Here is a 23,546-nt window from a genome sequence, read left to right as displayed (position 1 = left end):
TGTTTCCACATGGCTTCAGCAATAATACTGTTATGGACTGTGATTTGACAAGTTTATTTCTGAATCCCATGTGGAAACAGTCTTGCATACTGATTCCCAAGTAGCAATGCATTATTTGACTATGCATCCTTAAGGATCTCAAGGTATTATGAACCTGCTTAAGAAAAATATACAGCAGCTTAGGATACCTAAGGCTTCTGAGTAGAAAGCCGTATATACCTCTCAACTATCTAGATTTTCACAGAATGCCCAGATTTTTGCTTCATATTTTTGGTCTGTTCTCATAAAATTTGTGGTCTTCTGGCAAATCACTGAGGATTGAAGTCATTAAATTATGACATATGTTTTGAGTTTCAGACTTCATATCCTTCAGAAAAATGCATGCTGGGAATCCTGTTTTTACAGCAACTTTTTAAGTATTTAAGAGCAATATTTACAAGCTGTCCCTATTTTTGGGCCTTTGCCCCCCCACCCATTATTTTTGGCTTTGTCCAGATTTCTTGTGCTAAGAGGTTGAGAGGTATGAAGGCATATTTTACAACATACAGTAAAGGCTTGAGACTGAACCTCCAAGTTGAACATAACCTGTACATCTGCAAGCAATGGAATCCCTCAGTGCAAAGATGGGTGCTGAAGTCAACCACTGTGAGGATGTTGACTGCTTTAAGGAACTGGAGGACAATATTGCAGATGAAAGTGAAGATGACTAGTGTGCCTGACTTTGCCATGCTCTTGGAGGATAATGATAGTGCTGATGACACTGCAGGTAGTGATGCTGAGGATAAACATTGACAGTGCTGATGATACCTCAGGTAGTGATGCTGAGGATAACCATTGACAGTGCTGATGAGACCTCAGGTAGTGATGCTGAGGATAACCATTGACAGTGCGGATGAGACCTCAGGAAGTGATGCTGAGGATAACCATTGACAGTGCTGATGACACTGCAGGTAGTGATGCTGAGGATAACCATTGACAGTGCTGATGATACCTCAGGTAGTGATGCTGAGGATAACCATTGGCAGTGCTGATGAGACCTCAGGTAGTGATGCTGAGGATAACCATTGACAGTGCTGATGAGACCTCGGGTAGTGATGCTGAAGATAACCATTGACAGTGCTGATGAGACCTCAGGTAGTGATGCTGAGGATAACCATTGACAGTGCTGATGAGACCTCAGGTAGTGATGCTGAGGATAACCATTGACAGTGCTGATGAGACCTCAGGTAGTGATGATGAGGATAACCATTGACAGTGCTGATGAGGCCTCAGGTAGTGATGCTGAGGATAACCATTGATGGTGCTGATAGGACCTCAGGTAATGATGCTGAGTATAACCATTCACAGTGCTGATGAGACCTCAGGTAGTGATGCTAAGGATAACCATTGACAGTGCTGATGACACCTCAGGTAGCGATGCTGAGAATAACCATTGACAGTGCTGATGACACCTCAGGTAGTGATGCTGAGGATAACCATTGACAGTGCTGATGAGACCTCAGGTAGTGATGCTGAGGATAACCATTGACAGTGCTGATGAGACCACAGGTAGTGATGCTGAGGATAACCATTGACAGTGCTGATGAGACCTCAGGTAGTGATGCTGAGGATAACCATTGACAGTGCTGATGAGACCTCAGGTAATGATGCTGAGGATAACCATTGACAGTGCTGATGATACCTCAGGTAGTGATGCTGAGGATAACCATTGACATGCTGATGAGACCCCAGGTAGGGATGCTGAAGATAACCATTGACAGTGCTGATGAGACCTCAGGTAGTGATGCTGAGGATAACCATTGACAGTGCTGATGAGACCTCAGGTAGTGATGCTGAGGATAACCATTGACAGTGCTGATGAGACCTCAGGTAGTGATGCTGAGGATAGCCATTGACAGTGCTGATGAGACCTCTGGTAGTGATGCTGAGGATAACCATTGAAAGTGCTGATGAGACTTCAGGTAGTGATGCTGAGGATAACCATTGACAGTGCTGATGAGACCTCAGGTAGTGATGCTGAGGATAGCCATTGACAGTGCTGATGAGACCTCTGGTAGTGATGCTGAGGATAACCATTGACAGTGCTGATGAGACCTCAGGTAGTGATGCTGAGGATAACCATTGACAGTGCTGATGACACTTCAGGTAGTGATGCTGAGGATAACCATTGACAGTGCTGATGACACCACAGGTAGTGATGCTGAGGATAACCATTGACAGTGCTGATGACACCACAGGTAGTGATGCTGAGGATAACCATTGACCGTGCTGATGAGACCTCAGGTAGTGATGCTGAGGATAACCATTAACAGTGCTGATGAGACTTCAGGTAGTGATGCTGAGGATAACCATTGACAGTGCTGATGAGACCTCAGGTAGTGATGCTGAGGATAACCATTGACAGTGCTGATGAGACCTAAGGTAGTGATGCTGAGGATAACCATTGACGGTGCTGATAGGACCTCAGGTAATGATCCTGAGCATAACCATTGACAGTGCTGATGATACCTCAGGTAGTGATGCTGAGGATAATCATTGACAGTGCTGATGAGACCTCAGGTAGTGATGCTGAGGATAACCATTGACGGTGCTGATGAGACCTCAAGTAGTGATGCTGAGGATAACCACTGTCAGTGCTGATGACACTTCAGGTAGTGATTCTGAGGATAACCATTGACAGTGCTGATGAGACCTCAGGTAGTGATGCTGAGGATAACCATTGACCGTGCTGATGAGTCCTCGGGTAGTGATGCTGAGGATAACCATTAACAGTGCTGATGACACTTCAGGTAGTAATGCTGAGGATAACCATTGACAGAGTTGATGAGACCACAGGTAGTGATGCTAAGGATAACCATTGACAGTGCTGATGACACCTCAGGTAGTGATGCTGAGGATAACCATTGACAGTGCTGATGACACCTCAGGTAGTGATGCTGAGGATAACCATTGGCAGTGCTGATAAGACCTCAGGTAGTGATGCTGAGGATAACCATTGACAGTGCTGATGAGACCTCAGGTAGTGATGCTGAAGATAACCATTGACAGTGCTGATGAGACCTCAGGTAGTGATGCTGAGGATAACCCTTGACAGTACTGATGAGACCTCAGGTAGTGATGCTGAGGATAACCATTGACAGTGCTGATGATACCTCAGGTAGTGATGCTGAGGATAACCATCGATAGTGCTGATGAGACCTCAGATAGTGATGCTGAGGATAACCATTGACAGTGCTGATGAGACCTCAGGTAGTGATGCTGAGGATAACCATTGACAGTGCTGATGAGACCTCAGGTACTGATGCTGAGGATAATCATCGATGGTGCTGATAGGACCTCAGGTAATGATGCTGAGGATAACCATTCACAGTGTTGATGAGACCTCAGGTAGTGATGCCAAGGATAACCATTGACAGTGCTGATGACTCCTCAGGTAGTGATGCTGAGGATAACCATTGACAGTGCTGATGACACCTCAGGTAGTGATGCTGAGGATAACCATTGACAGTGCTGATGAGACCTCAGGTAGTGATGCTGAGGATAACCATTGACAGTGCTGATGAGACCACAGGTAGTGATGCTGAGGATAACCATTGACAGTGCTGATGAGACCTCAGGTAGTGATGCTGAGGATAACCATTGACAGCGCTGATGAGACCTCAGGTAGTGATGCTGAGGATAACCATTGACAGCGCTGATGAGACCTCAGGTAGTGATGCTGAGGATAACCATTGACAGTGCTGATGACACCTCAGGTAGTGATGCTGAGGATAACCATTGACAGTGCTGATGAGACCTCAGGTAGTGATGCTGAGGATAACCATTGACAGTGCTGATGAGACCACAGGTAGTGATGCTGAGGATAACCATTGACAGTGCTGATGAGACCTCAGGTAGTGATGCTGAGGATAACCATTGACAGTGCTGATGAGACCTCAGGTAGTGATGCTGAGGATAACCATTGACAGTGCTGATGAGACCTCAGGTAGTGATGCTGAGGATAACCATTGACAGTGCTGATGAGACCTCAGGTAGTGATGCTGAGGATAGCCATTGACAGTGCTGATCAGACCTCAGGTAGTGATGCTGAAGATAACCATTGACAGTGCTGATGAGACCTCAGGTAGTGATGCTGAGGATAACCATTGACAGTGCTGATGAGACCTCAGGTAGTGATGCTGAGGATAACCATCGACAGTGCTGATGATACCTCAGGTAGTGATGCTGAGGATAACCATCGACAGTGCTGATGAGACCTCAGATAGTGATGCTGAGGATAACCATTGACAGTGCTGATGAGACCTCAGGTAGTGATGCTGAGGATAACCATTGACAGTGCTGATGAGACCTCAGGTAGTGATGCTGAGGATAACCATTGACAGTGCTGATGACCCCTCAGGTAGTGATACTGAGGATAACCATTGACAGTGCTGATGACCCCTCAGGTAGTGATGCTGAGGATAACCATTGACAGTGCTGATGAGACCTCAGGTAGTGATGCTGAGGATAATCATTGACAGTGCTGATGAGACCACATGTAGTGATGCTGAGGATAACCATTGACAGTGCTGATGACACCTCAGGTAGTGATGCTGAGGATAACCATTGACAGTGCTGATGAGACCTCAGGTAATGATGCTGAGGATAACCATTGACAGTGCTGATGATACCTCACGTAGTGATGCTGAGGATAACCATTTACAGTGCTGATGAGACCTCAGGTAGGAATGCTGAAGATAACCATTGACAGTGCTGATGAGACCTCAGGTAGTGATGTTGAGGATAACCATTGACAGTGCTGATGAGACCTCAGGTAGTGATGCTGAGGATAACCATTGACAGTGCTGATGAGACCTCAGGTAGTGATGCTGAGGATAACCATTGATGGTGCTGATAGGACCTCAGGTAATGATGCTGAGGATAACCATTCACAGTGCTGATGAGACCTCAGGTAGTGATGCTGAGGATAACCATTGACAGTGCTGTTGACACCTCAGGTAGTGATGCTGAGGATAACCATTGACAGTGCTGATGATACCTCAGGTAGTGATGCTGAGGATAACCATTGACAGTGCTGATGAGACCTCAGGTAGGAATGCTGAAGATAATCATTGACAGTGCTGATGAGACCACATGTAGTGATGCTGAGGATAACCATTGACAGTGCTGATGACACCTCAGGTAGTGATGCTGAGGATAACCATTGACAGTGCTGATGAGACCTCAGGTAATGATGCTGAGGATAACCATTGACAGTGCTGATGATACCTCAGGTAGTGATGCTGAGGATAACCATTGACAGTGCTGATGAGACCTCAGGTAGGAATGCTGAAGATAACCATTGACAGTGCTGATGAGACCTCAGGTAGTGATGTTGAGGATAACCATTGACAGTGCTGATGAGACCTCAGGTAGTGATGCTGAGGATAACCATTGACAGTGCTGATGAGACCTCAGGTAGTGATGCTGAGGATAACCATTGATGGTGATGATAGGACCTCAGGTAATGATGCTGAGGATAACCATTCACAGTGCTGATGAGACCTCGGGTAGTGATGCTAAGGATAGCCATTGACAGTGCTGATGACACTTCAGGTAGTGATGCTGAGGATAACCATTGACAGTGCTGATGATACCTCAGGTAGTGATGCTGAGGATAACCATTGACAGTGCTGATGAGACCTCAGGTAGGAATGCTGAAGATAACCATTGACAGTGCTGATGAGACCTCAGGTAGTGATGCTGAGGATAACCATTGACAGTGCTGATGAGACCTCAGGTAGTGATGCTGAGGATAACCATTGACAGTGCTGATGAGACCACAGGTAGTGATGCTGAGGATAACCATTGACAGTGCTGATGAGACCTCAGGTAGTGATGCTGAGGATAACCATTGACAGTGCTGATGAGACCTCAGGTAATGATGCTGAGGATAACCATTGACAGTGCTGATGATACCTCAGGTAGTGATGCTGAGGATAACCATTGACAGTGCTGATGAGACCTCAGGTAGGAATGCTGAAGATAACCATTGACAGTGCTGATGAGACCTCAGGTAGTGATGCTGAGGATAACCATTGACAGTGCTGATGAGACCTCAGGTAGTGATGCTGAGGATAACCATTGGCATTGCTGATGAGACCTCAGGTAGTGATGCTGAGGATAGCCATTGACAGTGCTGATGAGACCTCAGGTAGTGATGCTGAGGATAACCATTGACAGTGCTGATGAGACCTCAGGTAGTGATGCTGAGGATAACCATTGACAGTGCTGATGACACTTCAGATAGTGATGATGAGGATAACCATTGACAGTGCTGATGACACCACAGTTAGTGATGGTGAGGATAACCATTGACAGTGCTGATGACACCACAGGTAGTGATGCTGAGGATAACCATTGACCGTGCTGATGAGACCTCAGGTAGTGATGCTGAGGATAACCATTAACAGTGCTGATGAGACTTCAGGTAGTGATGCTGAGGATAACCATTGACAGTGCTGATGAGACCTCAGGTAGTGATGCTGAGGATAACCATTGACAGTGCTGATGAGACCTAAGGTAGTGATGCTGAGGATAACCATTGACGGTGCTGATAGGACCTCAGGTAATGATCCTGAGCATAACCATTGACAGTGCTGATGATACCTCATGTAGTGATGCTGAGAATAATCATTGACAGTGCTGATGAGACCTCAGGTAGTGATGCTGAGGATAACCATTGACGGTGCTGATGAGACCTCAAGTAGTGATGCTGAGGATAACCATTGACAGTGCTGATGACACTTCAGGTAGTGATTCTGAGGATAACCATTGACAGTGCTGATGAGACCTCAGGTAGTGATGCTGAGGATAACCATTGACCGTGCTGATTAGTCCTCAGGTAGTGATGCTGAGGATAACCATTAACAGTGCTGATGACACTTCAGGTAGTAATGCTGAGGATAACCATTGACAGTGTTGATGAGACCTCAGGTAGTGATGCTAAGGATAACCATTGACAGTGCTGATGACACCTCAGGTAGTGATGCTGAGGATAACCATTAACAGTGCTGATGATACCTCAGGTAGTGATGTTGAGGATAACCATTGACAGTGCTGATGAGACCTCAGGTAGTGATGCTGAGGATAACCATTGACAATGCTGATGAGACCTCAGGTAGTGATGCTGAGGATTACCATTGACAGTGCTGATGAGACCTCAGGTAGTGATGCTGAGTGTGAAGACTGGTAGAGAAGAGGTGAAGGCTGCCAGCCTAGTCAAATAGAATTTGACACATAATTCTGGCATTTGTAAAAATAAATGTAAAATACAGGCTTGTGTCTTAAATCTAAAGAAATGCTGTTTCAACAATGTGTCAACATTGCCATCTGCTGTAAGGAAAACTAAGTCAAGCATTTCAAATCTTTCTTTTGAAATTAAAATTATGTCATCACTGCCGTTGATGTTTTACAATTCGGTTCTGGTCCGGTTTGATGGGTGCTTCCTGCCTATTGTTTTTAAGGCTAAAGTTAATGACAAGAATTTATATGTGGAATGTCCTTTGTTGCTCTAAGTGTAAAGGAATGTAAATGCAGTTAATGTGTAGCCTGGGAACTCCAGGAAGGGTGAAAAAGATGATGTAATGTTTATCAGAACTGGAGTTTCAATTTCAACAGTGAGAACAAGAGATTGTTAAGCATTTTGATCTTTGACTATTCAACCCAGCACTGCCTTGCTCTATGTAAGTAAGTTATCTTAGAAGTATGTTTTCTTGTAGAAATAGCTAGGACTATAAAGTTTAGACTAAGTGTTTTTCTGTTATGTCAGAACTGTACTACAGAATTATTTTAAGTTTTTGTGTGATCTCTGAATTCTTGAATAGCACTGTGGTGTAGTAGTATTGTCTTGTGTTTTTAGTATTTTTTACTAAATACTTTTAAACCATTTTCAACTGTGGTTGGTTTATGTAGAGATAATTAAGCTCTAGAGTACATTGCATGCTTATAAGTGATCCTGTATTAAGCCCTTCCAAAGCCTTAAGATTGCTTATGTTACACTACTACAGGATAATAATATTGCACAGTAATAATTGGACACCCTTTTAAGGGCCTTTGGGTAGCTGATAATTATTAGCTGGTGGTGGCAGCAATTACTACTGTATAGTCTGTGTAAAGGGGCACAGTTGGAGAATCTGTGTCAGCCTTTCCCAGGAGTGTCTGTGAAGTTGTATAAATACTTATTTCAAAGTGTGTATGTATGTGTGTGTGTGTGTGTGTGTGTGTGTGTGTGTGTGTGTCAGCTACTTGGGCAGAGATACGAACCACTTGTTGGACAGAGAGGGTTCTGGAGGTTAGTTTGCCAGCTAGGCTGAGATCTGGACCCTATACCTGTGCCAGTGGGGAGTCTTATTGGGGTCCTGGGGAGCAAGGGAGCAACCAGCCCCAGACTGACTGTGATCTCTGTGTGCACTTAAGGGAAATTGTACTGTGTGTATTTGTTATCCTTTCCTCTCATATGAGATGCCTCTCTGGTGTTAGTGGTGAGGATTGAGGCGCCTTGATTGCTGGGCCAGGGCACGGGCATCACACTGAGGATAACCATTGACAGTGCTGATGAGACCTCAGGTAGTGATGCTGAGGTTAACCATTAACAGTGCTGATGACACCTCAAGGTAGTGATGCTGAGGATAACCATTGACAGTGCTGATGACACCTCAGGTAGTGATGCTGAGGATAACCATTGACAGTGCTGATGACACCTCAGGTAGTGATGCTGAGGATAACTATGCCGCATACTCCCACACTTAAGAAAGCTGCTGCAATCCATGGCCACTGTGAAGAAAGGCTTGCATGCAGACATTGACAAGCATTCATGATACAATAGTTTCATGAAAGAAGTGTCACTTCCAAGCAGTAGGAAGCACCTGTGGCACACTGACAGTGAACCAATGAGACCAGTAGCAATGCTGGGTAAGCAGGTACTGCAACATACTACTGCTTTGTAATTAACAAGCTCACAGGACCACAGTAGTTCTGACCTGCAAGTTGTAACTCAGCCAGCTGGAAATATTAACTACAGCTCCATGCTCCCAGCTGGTGAATGTGGCATTACTTCCATTATCCATGAATTGGCCTCACAGTCCACACAGAATGAATGTCCACTTCTGCCATGGGGTGAATCAATATGCCTTGCAACACATAGGAGATCCCATGTACCATGTGATGAACCACTGTCACAGATGATGCAGTCTATTCCAGGTGCAGGTGACAAGGTGAAGTTGATGCCTATCAACAAAAGCCATTGTATGTGTGCAGCTGTGTGTGTACATGGCACAGTGAGCAGACATCCAATAACAGTGCTAATCAAGAGAACTGAAGCAGTGACAATGCCACACCCATGGCTCATTGGAATACTGTACTGCATCATGTCCATGATTTTGTATACCTGTGGGCCCATCCATGACTATGCCTAGTGAAACAATGATCTAGAATTTCTCTGTCTTATGTTCCCACCCTCAGTGTACCAACACATTACTGAAGGGGCCAACCTTTACAGTTTGCAGGAAAGGTGGACACACAGGATGAGCACTAGTAAATGCTGATGACATTAAGGCATGATGCCTCTTCCTGAGTACATCAAATGCTGGAAAATGGACCATTTGTATGGCAATTATCCATTCACAAAGGTGGTGCCATGTGTACAATGTAAAATAATTTGACAGTACTTTCACCTTAAAGATAACACCACCAACCCCCTACCCCTGCAGTCAGCCAGGCTGTGTTAAGTTTCACCACATACAGCCACTCTAGAACATTCTTATTGAAGCCTTCCAGAGCCAGTGTAACTATCATAAAGAGGTGTTTATAGGTGAGGCTATGGTGGCATTTTAAGTTAGCTTAAGCTACAGTCTGTAGAAGCCAGCCAAACCTCAAAAGTATGGTATCAAGATGTGGATGCTGGCTGATGGCCACAATGGCTACTTCAGTAACTTGCAGGTGTATACAGGACAGGAGAAAGGGGCACCTGAGGTCAGACTTACAAACCGTGCGGTCATGGATCTCACTGAGTGTTTATATGGTAAGTATCACCATGTGTATTTTGATAAATTCTTCACATCAGTAGCCCTGGCTAATGCATTATTGCAGCATGGACTGTACTGTTGTGGGACTACCAGTCTTGAAGAATGGCCATTCAATCTCAATATGGTCATGAAGGAAGCTCCATAGAGGAGACATTATACAGAGGCAGAGTGAACCATTGCTTGCAACAGCATGGACAGACAACCATACAGTCTTTCTGCTGTCAGCTAACAGCTAACACTGATCCAGTAGAATTTAACTGCACTGTGCGGAGAAGGCAGAGCTATGGAGCGCATCATCATGGATCTCATTAACAAAGACATTGGGAACCTCCAAACACTGGACCCTACCCAGTTCGGCTTTGTTAAAGGCAGATCATGCCTCCTTAACCTGGTGGACTTTTTTGAGACAGTTGCCAAGGCTATAGACGAGGGAAAGATGGTCCACACAGCCTACCTAGACCTCACAAAGGCCTTCAATGCCATTCCCCACTCAGATATTATAGACAAGCTCACCAGCCTGAACATAAACCCGTACGTCACGAGATGGGTTGCTAACTGGCTCATGGACAGAACCCACATGGTAAGAGTTGTGGGAGCTAGGTCTGACTCTAAACCAGTTACAAGTGGCATTCCCCAGGGCTCAGTCCTAGGACCCCTCCTGTTCAGCGTATACTTCTCAGAGGTACAGGCAAGCACAGAAGGACTATGGCTGACCAAGTTCGCAGACGACTGCAAACTAGGGGCTATACTTGACTCTCCGGCTGACACAGACATCCTCCAAAAGGGTTTCATTGAGACAGATACCTGGTGTCAAAACCATGGCCTCAAGCTAAATGCAAAAAAGTGCATAGTCATCCCCTTTGGAAAAAACAAAGTACCCACAAACTATCACATACATGGTAGCCCCCTAAATGCAGAAGACATAATAAGGGATCTGGGGACCCAAGTAGATAGTAACCTCTCCTTTAATGATCACATTGCCAAACTGGTTAGAAAATCCTTCTATGTGGCCCACCTAATCACAAAAGAGTGTGCATCCAGATCGAAAGAGGTCATTGAGCCCTTCTATGCATCACTCATCAGACCCATCATAGAGTACAATGCCCCATTTGGGATGTACCTTACAAGACACCTGCAACAACTGGAAAGACCACAGAAGTACCTCACCAAGAAGATCACTGGCCTCAAACAGATGCCCTGTGCAGCTCGACTGAAGAAACTCCAGCTGTACTCAGTTGCATACCGCCTACTCAGAGGTGATCTCTGCCTGACATACAAGGCCATGTCCACCCCAGAATTGCTGGACATGCTCCACCTAAAGAAAACCATATCCCTTCGAGCCACACGCTTCAGGGATCTAAACCTCACCACAACAATAAATAGGACATGCTGGAGGGATAGATTCCTGTCTCAGAGACTTCCCATGCTCTGGAACAAGATTCCAATCTACATAGAGCTCCTTGCTAACCCTTTTCAAGAGAAACCTTGACAAGTGGATGGGAAACAGGAAAGTTTACCCCAGGGATCACTTCAATGGCTCTGCTGGACAGAGGCACAGGGAACTAATCTAAGGGGGTGGCGAAAGCCAGCACATTCCGGCAAGGCTTATAAATTCCTTTGGGCAGATAGCCTAGTATCTACCTATGAACCTATAATGCCATAGAGTCAGGTAATAGTAGTCAAGTTTGCTTTTTCTTCGTCATAACAATAATAACTATATCATAAAAGGATAGACTAATAATTTTAAAGGCTGCTTAATCATAGGATAGCTATAAAACATGATCATAATATTGTCATTTGCATTCTTAACTGCAGGCTTGTCAGATAATGCATGTAACTTGTAACCCATTTGCTGTATCTGAAATTTGTTAGACTTGATCATTAATGCAGCCAGCATTTCAAAACACAGAAAAAGTCTCTATCGGACATACTGTATAACTACAGTGCAGCATAAAATCTATTAAAATGTAAAAGTTATTCAATTATTTTATACGTGCCCCTGGTTGAATTGCAGTTAACTGAAACAGACTAACACATTTTATAATTTCAAAGCCACCCTTGTATGTATATATATATATATATATATATATATATATATATATATATGTGTGTGTGTGTGTGTATATGTATATATACACACACACACATATATATAGAGAGAGAGAGAGAAAGAGAGAGAGAGATGTATGTCAGATAATTTGTTAAGAAGCACAAAGCTAGCCAACACTTTTATTCTAGAAACAGAAAATGGTATAATTCCTCAAATAGAATCATCCATAATTTAAACTCGCAGCATGAAAAAGTCCCACTGCAATTGTTAGGAGTGCTGCATAATTCAAGCTAGTTAAATAATAATCTGCACCAAAAAATATGAAGGAAACTGCCCTGTTTATGTTGTATTACAGTGGTGGAAGGTTAAGTTTTTTTTAACTAGCAGTCCATGTACAATCATAACATGAGAGACCATTTTAACTCATAAACATGATAGGCTAATAATTTTAAAGACTGTGACATTTTAAAGTATGTCTGATACATTCTTACAAATAAAGTTTACCATACAATATTGTACTAACTTGTAGCCTGTTTTCTGCAGCTGAAATCTATTACACCTGATCATTATTATAGAAATATGTTATTATAGAAATCTGTTACTCCTGATCCTTATAGAAATCTGTTATACCTGATCCTTATTATTATAGAAATCTGCTACACCTGAGCATTATTATAGAAATCTGTTACACCTGATCATTATTATAGAAATCTGTTATTATAGAAATCTGTTACACCTGATCCTTATTATAGAAATCTGTTACACCTGATCCTTATTATAGAAATCTGTTACACCTGATCATTATTCTAGAAATCTGTTACACCTGATCATTATTATAGAAATCTGTTGTTATAGAAATCTGTTACACCTGATCATTATTATAGAAATCTGTTACACCTGATCCTTATTATAGAAATCTGTTACACCTGATCATTATTATAGAAATCTGTTACACCTGGTCATTATTATAGAAATATGTTATACCTGATCATTATTATAGAAATCTGTTATTATAGAAATGTGTTACACCTGATTATTATAGAAATTTCTTACACCTGATCATTATTATAGAAATATATTACACCTGATCCTTATTATAGAAATCTGTTGCACTTGATCCTTATTATTATAGAAGTCTGTTACACCTGATCCTTATTATAGAAATCTATTATAGAAATCTGTTACACTTGATCATTATTATGGAAATCTGTTATTATAGAAATATGTTATACATGATCATTATTATAGAAATCTGTTACATCTGATCCTTATTATAAAATATGTTACACCTGAGCATTATTATAGAAATCTGTTACAACGTATCCTTATTATAGAAATCTGTTACACCTGATCATTATTATAGAAATCTGTTACACCTGAGCATTATTATAGAAATCTGTTATTATAGAAATCTATTACATCCGATCCTTATTATAAAAATCTGTTACACCTGAGCATTATTATAGAAATCTGTTACACCTGATCATTATTGTAAAAATCTGTTACACCTGAGCATTATTACAGTGAGCTTTTTAAAACTTAGGAAATACCCTGATTCACTGTACTTTCTTTGTAATTGCAGTTGACAATAAAATCACTTCAAACAATGTTTCATTAAATTATGAATGTTATCTACTACAATTAATTTATACATTCCTAATGCTTCAATTCTATTCAACCAAGGCACATTAATATATGTGTATTATAATTTCCATCCACCTTTATATATTAAAAAATATCAAATCTGGCTAACTTCTTTGTTCTACAAATTGAGCAAGTACCAGTCCCTCATTTATCCAATGATTCAGTTAAACTACAAAGGCTTGTTCATAAGTTATTGAGGCCAGTCTTGACTGATAATGTCATAAAATAAAAAATAATAACTTACAGCCTATTAAAATGCAGTTAAAAATATGGCCTTTCATCACTGTGGCAGTATGAAAACTTCCTTAATTTAAATGCATAAATATGAAAACAAATCACACTGTAATTGTTAAGAGGGCTGTTTTAATTCAGATTAGTTTTATAAGGCACAATTCTACCATCTGAAGCAAATATAAAATAAATTAAGATTCTCCTATTGGTTTACAATTGGTGAAACATTTCTTTTAATTAGCAGCTTGTGTATAATCATAGTATGAAGGACCATTTAAACTTCAAAAAGTACAGACTAATAATTTTAAAGGCTGCATCATCATAAAATAACTAGAAATATGAACTTAGTCTTATAAGCTGCATTCTTAACGCTAGGTTTGTAAAAAGATATAAGCAAGTCATTTGTAGCCCATTGGCTGGAGATGGAATCTGTTACACAACCATTATTACAGTAAGCATTTGAAAAATTAGAAAACAGTGCTGCTATATGTTAATTCTAATTGCAGTTCACCATAAAAGCAATGTAAAGAATCTGTTGTTAAAGTATGAAATGTGTATGAAAGTTATCTAATACCGTTATTGTATACATTTTCCTGTTTAATTTGTAATCAGCTGCTACACACTAATACATGTTTTATAATTTCAGCATATATCTAGATGGGTCTACTTCATATGACCTAAATTCATTTGACTGAGACCAAAACACTGAAAGTTCAAAAGACTGAAAACTCATTTGACTGAAACTCATAACACTGACACATTAAAGTAAAAGGTATATGCCCTTTTCCCCACTGTAGTGCGATCCTGGAGTTAGTATATATAGTTGGGGGGGTGGGGGGCAAAGCCCCCCATATAGTTTAGGTAAATATTGTTTTCTGCAAAGAGTTATTCATTGCAGTTATAAATATCCATATTTTGGTCTCAGTCAAATGAATTTCAGTCAAATGAAATTTAGATCCTATGAAGTAGACCCATATATATATATATATATATATATATATATATATATATATATATATAGGTTTACTATTGAATTTAACAAAACTGCATCAGTCGACTGGTCACAATGTCAGCCTGAAATGCTGAATCCGTACCTTCGAAAAGGCAGCCAAGTCGAAACTGAATACATTGCCAGCTGTAGTTCAATGTATAGCACCCATGCTATGCAGCGTAACATACTGTGACATTCCACAGTCAATAATAGTTGTATTTTACTATTTTGCAGGGGGAGTTGCGCCCACCCCCACCCTCTGCAAATTATATATACCAACTCCAAGATTGCGCTACATTGAGGAAATGGGTTAATTCCCTGTTCCTCACTGAACTGAAATCTCTGTTTACAATGCCAAACTCAGATAATCGACCTACCCATTCACTGTAGTGTAGTCTATGTTTTCTGGTTTGGCATTCTGCCCATTCGAAAAGTGCTTTTCAACCACATGCTGGTCAAACGCAGGCACTTTGCCAATTCAGTAGTGAACCATATATATATATATATATATATATATATATATATATATATATATATACACGCACACACACACACACACACACACACACACACACACACACACATATTCTGAAGTTGTAGATACAAAAAGACCAACAGTTCATAATGTTGGCACATAAATAACACTACTACTGTGATTATTTTACACTAAAAGTACAATAAAATGAAACAAACAACCCTAAGCCATAGCCATACCATAGGACATGGTCTGCCTGAACAGTGACAGTGTTACAGAAAAGTTTTTCTAAGGTAAGGTCAGGATTAGGTGAAGCCCCCTTGCCCACCCTTACTAATGCATGCTAACCTTAACCTTTAGCCTTACCTTAGAAAAAAGCTTTCTGTAACACTACCACTGCACAAGGCTGGTTCAGACACACAAACATGCACAACATGAAAATTATCCCCTTATTTATAATTATCCCAACAAGGTCAAAAACCAAATAAAAGAAGATAAAACCCAATATTATCAGTCTGCCCTAAACTCCTCTCATCACAACCCTAAGCAGTTGTAGTCCACAAAAAACGCCATTCTCCACCCAGTTAAAGTAGGCACCCCACCACCTACCACTCCACCTTCCTCCAGCAGTATTGCTGACTCATTCAATAAACAATTTACTGAAACCATTCTATCTTTGACTAAACAACACACCCCTTCACCCACCCTCCCTACATCAAAACCAAATGCTCTGCCCCAAGTCTTCTTTTTCATCAGTACCTACTTCCTATATAAAAAAACTTCTGTTGAAACTTAAGCCTACAAAACTTGCAGCTGACAATCTCCCCTCTGAATACCTAAAAACAGCAGCAGAAGCCCTAGCTTATACAGTCTCTATCTTAATTAATCGGTCCTTATGAGAAAGCTAGGTTCCCCACACTGTGGAAAATATCCCACATCATTCCCCTCCATAAAGGTGGCTCCTCCACTGAACTTCCCAAATACCGCCACATACCGCCACATAGCCATCCTTTCTCCACTTTCCAAGATACTTGAGAAATGCATCCATTCTCAAGTCTTAGACTTTCTCTTAGCTAATAACCTCCTCTCTACCACCCAGCATGGCTTCAGGCCATACCACAGCACTACTACCGCCTTGCTCTCTTTCACTAACGTTATCCTTGATCATAAAAATAATGGCCTGTTCTCCTCTGCTATATTTCTGGATCAATCCAAGGCTTTTGACATGGTCTCACACAAACTACTAATCTCTGTTCTCACTAACCTATCCTTTTCCCAATCAGCTACTGACTGGTTTCACAGCTGTCTAACTGTCTGCCGACAATCACTTGTCTGGCATATAACCTATCTCCTCAACCTCCTGTAACACTCGGTGTTCCCCAAGGCTCCATCCTTGGTCCCCTACTATTAGGTTCATAGGTTGATACTAGGCTATCTGCCCTAGGGCATTTATAAGCCTAGCCAGAGTGTGTTTGGCTTTCGCCACCCTTTTAGATTAGTTGACTGTGCCTCTGTATAGTAGGTCACAGAAGGTAGCCCTATTAATGTTAGTTTACTGTATCTCTGTCTAGCAGGGACACAGAAGAGATCCCAGGGGTAAACTTATGATCTCCCATCCACTCGTCAAGATGTGTCTTGAAGATGGTCAGTGAGGGGCTCTGCCTAACATGGACTGGGATTTTGTTCCAGAGTGAGGGGAGCCCCTGGGATATGAATATGTCCCTCCAGCATGTCCTATTTATTTTTGTGCTGAGGTTCAAGTCCCTGGAGCCTGTAACTCTAAAGGATTTGGATTTCCTGAGGTTGGACATGGCTTTATACGTCAGACACAGATCGCCTCTGAGTAGGCGGCACACAACTGAGTAGAACTGGAGTTTCTTTAGCCTAACTGCATAGGGCATCTGTTTGAGTCCCTTGATCCTCTTGGTGATGTACTTTTGGGGTCTTTCCAGTTGCTGCAGGTGTCAGGTAAGGTACATCCCAAATGGGGCTTTGTATTAAATTATGGGCCTGATAAGTGATGAGTAGAGGGGCACAATGATCTCTCTTGATCTAGATGTGAACCCTTTCGTGATAAGGTGGGCTATATAGAAGGTCTGTCTAACCACTTTGGCAATGTGATTGTCAAAGGAGAGATTACTATCTACTTGGGTCCCCAAGTCCCTAATTACTTCTTCCATACTTAATGGATTACCACCTATGTGGTAATTTGTGGGCACTTTGTTTTTCCCAAAGGGGATGACTATGCACTTTTTGGCATTTAGCTTTAGGCCATGGCTCTGGCACCAGTTATCCGTCTCTGTGAGACCCTTTTGGAGGATGCTTGTGTCAGCCGGAGAGTTGATTATGGCACCCAGTTTGCAGTCATCTGCGAACCTGGTCAGCCATAGTCCACCCGTGTTAGCCTGTACCTCGGAGAAATATATACTGAACAAGAGAGGTCCCAGGACTGAGCCTTGTGGGACACCACTTGTAACTGGTTTAGAGTCTGACATGGCACCTGCAATTCTGATCATGTGGTTTCTATCCCTGAGCCAGTTTGCAACCCATCTTGTGACATAGGGGTTGATATTTAAGCTGGTGAGCATATTTATGATGCCCGAGTGAGGTATTGTGTCGAAGGCTTTTGCGAGGTCCAGGTAGGCTGTGTGGACTACCTTCCCTTCATCTATGGCTTTGGTAACTGTTTCAAAGAAGTCAACCAGATTCAAGAGGCAAGATCTGCCCTTAACAAAGCCGAATTGGGTAGGATCCAGTGTCTGGAGGTTCCCAATGTCTTTGTTTATGATTTCCATGATGATACGTTCCATAGCCTTGCAGACCAGGCTAGTCAGGCTTATAGGGCGATAGTTTCTAGGGTCCGTTGTGGCACCACCTTTGTAAAACGGGACCACTGTTGCTGTACGCCATTTCTTGGGTACATATCCTGTAGTAAGGCTGAGATTGAACAGTAACTGTATGTGAGGGTTTAGTTCTTCTTGGAGCTCATGTAAGACGCAGCCCGGGACACCGTCTGGTCCCATTGATGCTGTGTTTTTTGCTTTGGAGAGGGCAGCTCTCACCTGTGCATCTGTGATCTCAGGGAGGCTACACTCTGTTGGGATAGACATTTGCTGATTTGGGGGGAAGGGGGGGAGACGTTTGCACTGAACCTTTCTGCCAGGATGTTGGCAATGTCTGTGGGTTCAGTGTATTTTTTATCATTTTGCACTAACTCAGAGCATATCTGGGAGTTGCCTCCCTGGTTCCTGACATAACTAAAGAAGGCCTTGTGATATCTTTAGTGTCTTGTGCAATTTTTCTTTCGAAGCTGGCCTTAGAAGATTTTATGAGGGATCATAGTTTCTTGCTAGTACTGATCAGAGATGCCTTCCCTTTTTGGGATTTTGCTGTATCATGTAGTAGCTTCCTCCTTCTGTTGTATAGTTTATTTATGGCTAGGGTCCACCAGACAGGTCTCCTGCCTTTGGAGGAGTGAGTCTTGGTTTTATTTGGGATAGCATGCTCCTTGCATTCCTGTAGTTGTCCATAGAATGCTTTTGTAAAGGATTCTGTGTTTTGGGCCGTATTTTCCACTGGCCTGGGGGCTTTGAGGGATTCCACCTCGGTTTTGAGAAGTGTGAAGTTTGCTTTTGAGAAGTTCTTCACCGTGGTTTTCTTGGCTGGGGGTGGGGATGGAATATGGATGTCCAGTGAGATTAATTTATGGTCTGATCTTACCAATGAGGGGTATACCTCTGGTGTGGAACATAGAGACCCCATGTTGGTGATGACCAGGTCCAATATGTTTTCCCCTCTTGTGGGAGTGGTGACCAGTTGTTCCATAGCATTTGAGTTTATGAATTCTAGGAACCGTTGGGCGAGGGTGTTTGAGCTTGAGTAGTTTTCCCAATCAATGTTTGGGTAGTTGAAGTCACCCAATATAATGGTGTTTGGAGAGACCTTCATATTCTCCAGTGTTCTCAGGAAAGCCGAGTGGGGTTCCTGTGTTTGGGAGGGTGGTCTGTAGCAGACTACAAACTGAAAGGCAGTTTTGCCCACTGTTAGTTGCACATGGATGGTCTCCGATGCTTCGTGCAGTGCCACTAACCTGGAGGTGTGGGTATCTTTGATGAATATGGATACTCCCCCTCCTTTTGTGGTTCGGTCCAAGTTTTGGGGCTGAAAAGCACGGTATGAAGTATAACCTGGTAGTGCTGGGGTGCTTTTGAGAGCCTTGAACCAGGTTTCTGTTACTGCACAGATATTGATATTCTCCATACTGAGGAGAGTCTCGAGTGCATGCATCTTGAGGTTTAGACTTCTGGCGTTGAGCAGCATTACCCTTAGTTTTTTTTTTCTTTGTGTTGTCTATGGAGGTGGGTTTGTCTTTTGAGCCTTGCCTAAAAAAGGCACTATGGGGGAGGCAAGAGCCTTTGCCAGTATTCGAAAACCCAGGGGTGACAGGTGCAAGCCGTGCTTAGCGAAGCAACGTGCCTTGTCCAGCATGTCATCCCAGGCTGACAGACACTGGATCCCCTTTGAATGCAACAAATACTTTAGCCAATTGTTAAAATTGATCATTTTGTCTTTATACTTTGGCATCATTCTTGGTGAGGGCAAGATGCTACTCAAGGTCAGGGTCATACCGGCCTGGGATACATGATCAGAGAGCTCCTCTATGTCTCTTTTCATGTAGTCCAGGGAGGTACGTCTCAGGTCATTCACACCAGCATGGACAATGATGAAGTCATATTTGTACTTGCTTTGGAGTGACCTGAGTGCATGTGTTATGTGGCGGATCCTGGCACCTGACAGGCAGCTTACAGTGACCTTCTCCTTGTTCATTCTGGTGAGTGGGACATCAGTGTGTCTGACAATAGAGTCACCTATTACAAGTGTAGTAGGTGTGTTGTTTAGCCTTAAGGGCTGTGACTGTGTGGCACACTGACTTTGGGAGCTATGTGCTACGTGGGTATTGTTGCATGGTAGCGGTTGCTTGGATGTCTCTGCTGCTTAGGCAGATTTTTGTTTAGAGCCTCTGAGTATGTTTTTGTGTGTTTATGTGTTTGGTTTGCTGATGCGATAGGTCTATGTGAGACTGGATTTGTGGTGTGTGTGGTTACCTTTTCCTCCTGACTGGCTGTGCCTGTACTGGGTTGAGAGAGCTCAGCCTCCAGTTTGGCTATATAGTTGCATCTCTCACATATATTTGAGCTTGTTGGGAGGAGGAGAGGGTGTCTGTGTACATAAGGCAGTTGTAACATTGCCCCAAGATTCCCAGATTTACCAGCTGGACTGGGGAGTAAACCCGAAACTGACCTTTGGACATGCCTGAATAGTATAAGGAACTACTTATTGACTGATCAGAAAGGACCAATAGGGAGCAAGTACTTAAAAGGAGTATAAGAGGGTGTAGTGCTTAAGTTTATTAGTGTTTACCTGTAAGATTACTTATACAAGCAAGTGCAGGGCTTTAGAATGAAAATAGAGTGCTTATTTTGAGATTTCGAGCAGTTCTAAGGGAAAAAGTGAAGAGCACACTTTGTGGAGCCGGGAATAGTTTAAACCTGTTTAAGCGGCGCTGCCCAATGCTGCTCTATGCGCAAAATTGTCACTCTTCACCAATGATCTATTCACAGCCACCAAGCATGCCTCTCTTATACAGTATGCAGATGACTCCACCCTCATATGCTTAGCCCCAACTATACCTGAACTTCACAAGATCACACAGGAAGCCTTTTCATCTGTAGAAAACTGGCTATCTAATGCCCAGTTATTACTCAACCCAAGCAAGACTAAACTCCTTATCGTCCAACCCACTAAATCTAACCCAATTATCCCCCACTTTAATATTCTAGCCAAAGGCAATACCATCATCTCCCCAACAGAACACACCAAACTAATTGGTGTTGAGATTGATGACAATCTCAGATTTGACACTCACATTTCTCTTGCCATAAAAAAGGTTCACAAAAAACTAGGTGCATTGCACAGAAACAAACAATTCCTCACCAAGACAGCCAGAATTTCTGCTGCAAATTCCCACCTAATCTCCACTTTACTCTACGCCTCTCTTGTACTTACCTACCTTAGACAAACAGACCTAAACAAGTTTACTACAAGCTTGCTACAATAAAATTGCTAAGTTTGCCACTGATGCATCGTATCACAGCCACCACTATATCTCACTTAGAGAACTTGACTGGCTAAAACTCCCTCAACTTCTTCACCTGAATCAACCCTCTCACCCATAAGTTGGTAAACCATCCTCTTAAAGTCCCATCCCTTCAAAACCTTCTGTAGCCCTACTGCTGCACTAGACCACTACACTCCAGCAGCAAAAATCTACTTCTAGTGACCAAACCCAAGAACTCAGTGGGAGAAGCACTATTCTCCCGCGTCATATCCAGATTATGGAACGATCTCCCCCTCAATAACCACACTACCTTCTTGCAATCACTTCAAAACTGCACTAAAAATTCACTTAAAAAGTCTCTGGTTATGCCCATGCACCAATCCTGACTAGTAACCCTCCTTTTTACCCCCAGCCACCATGCCTTACACCGTCTGATTATTGCCTTCCTTCCTCTGCAGGCTCTGGCTCACCCTTTACCCTCCCCTTCCCTCCTCACTCAATCTCTCAGACCTGTTATAATATGCTTAACTCCCTCACTTCATCTCAACTCCAAGTACATATCCAACTGACTTGCACCTAGCCTCCTCTCACTATCATGTATACTACTCACTCAGCTTGGAACACAGAATTCTAAACATACACAGCAAACATATACAGCAATGTTTTCTGCATTAGTATTGGTGGTTGGGAAAGAAGCGGTTATGTCACTTTGAGTTCCAGCACAAATTATACTGGATTAGGGTGAGTAAGTAATTATATATTGTTATGTAATTGACAAACTGTTAAATTAACATTCCATCTGCTCAACAGTTTCTATCGTTGTTCCCCAAATTTCACCAACCTGCTGCTTAAGTAATATCATAGTGACTTGATGCAAAAACTCAGTATCTTCAACGTCATCTGCTTCCTAAAATTGCACACATCTTCCTAGCAATCCAGTTAGGTGCAAAATAACAGCTAATTTGCTCGAATTCATCACTCATATTAACATTCTAGTATCTTCACTGCATACCTTCAATTCAGCCTGAACTCCCTCCATTGCAGTAACTCTTTCTTTCTCTAGACTCTTGTTTCCAAAATATTTTTAATCACATCTGCCATCATTCTATAAACAATCCCGTCACACTATATTTTTCACAAATTTGCCTAGAATGACATAGCTTAATATTACATCCAGCTTCCTGAGAAACGTCCCATGCCTTGTGTTCTCATTATACCTTTGATATTTGTCTCCCGGTTGTCTTGTACTCTTTCCTGCATTCTTTCATTGTTTCTCTCTGCTAAGTCTGCTTGTTTTGCATATCAGCTGAATCACATGTTCCTGCTTGGTTCCTTATTGATGGTTGCTTAAGATATTTGCTTAATTCGAACTCACAAGCTGTGTCCTTCCTTTGTCTCTCTCCAGTCATGTTGTACGTTTGTTGCCGCGTAACCTGTTTTTAATGAGTAATGTCAGTATCACAGTTAGGCCAGAGCAGCTGACCTGGATTCATGCAGTTTGGAGGTGTGGTCAGCACCTCAAGAGTTGTTAATCCGGAGCGAGTGCACTACAGACATTTATTTAAACAGTTGTTGCCAACATAGTATCTATTTAAATGAATGCCTTTAGATGTTGATAACTGCAGCAAAGAGATAGTTTTATCTCCTTGCTACAGTTTTGTAGTTACAAGGACCTTTTGTCCTCCATTTGTAAGAAGGCTTCATTTTTGTCCTAAACTTTGGCCATGAGTTAACCGTTACAACTCTGAGTAGTGTCATATGGGGGCAGCTAAACCCTCCCTTCTATTACAAAACATTATGATATATTGACAGATGCTTAACCCCATTTCTCCAGTACGCTACACTGAAATGTATTTCCCTAGCACCCTATAAAGCCAGTGTAGATGACTGGATGGGTAATCGTAAATTCTCATTGGGGATACATGGAGAAAGTCTACTTAATGGAGGGACATTTAGTCTCCAACAATATTAGG

At 42.3% G+C, this 23,546-nt stretch overlaps 1 protein-coding gene across 2 annotated transcripts in view; it reads left to right on the top strand.

The window, feature by feature from the left end:
- Positions 1-23,546, top strand: part of AK8 (adenylate kinase 8) — a 2,747,949-nt gene that overhangs the window by 2,390,942 nt on the left and 333,461 nt on the right. The gene's annotated exons all lie outside the window — the stretch shown is intronic.

The sequence above is a fragment of the Protopterus annectens genome, chromosome 16.part0 (genome assembly GCF_019279795.1).
Source record: "Protopterus annectens isolate FY-2018-M chromosome 16.part0, PAN1.0, whole genome shotgun sequence".
Classification (NCBI taxonomy): Eukaryota; Metazoa; Chordata; order Ceratodontiformes; family Protopteridae; genus Protopterus; species Protopterus annectens.
The sequence above is the reverse complement of the archived record's forward strand: the minus strand, read 5'-3'. Positions and strand labels throughout refer to the sequence as shown.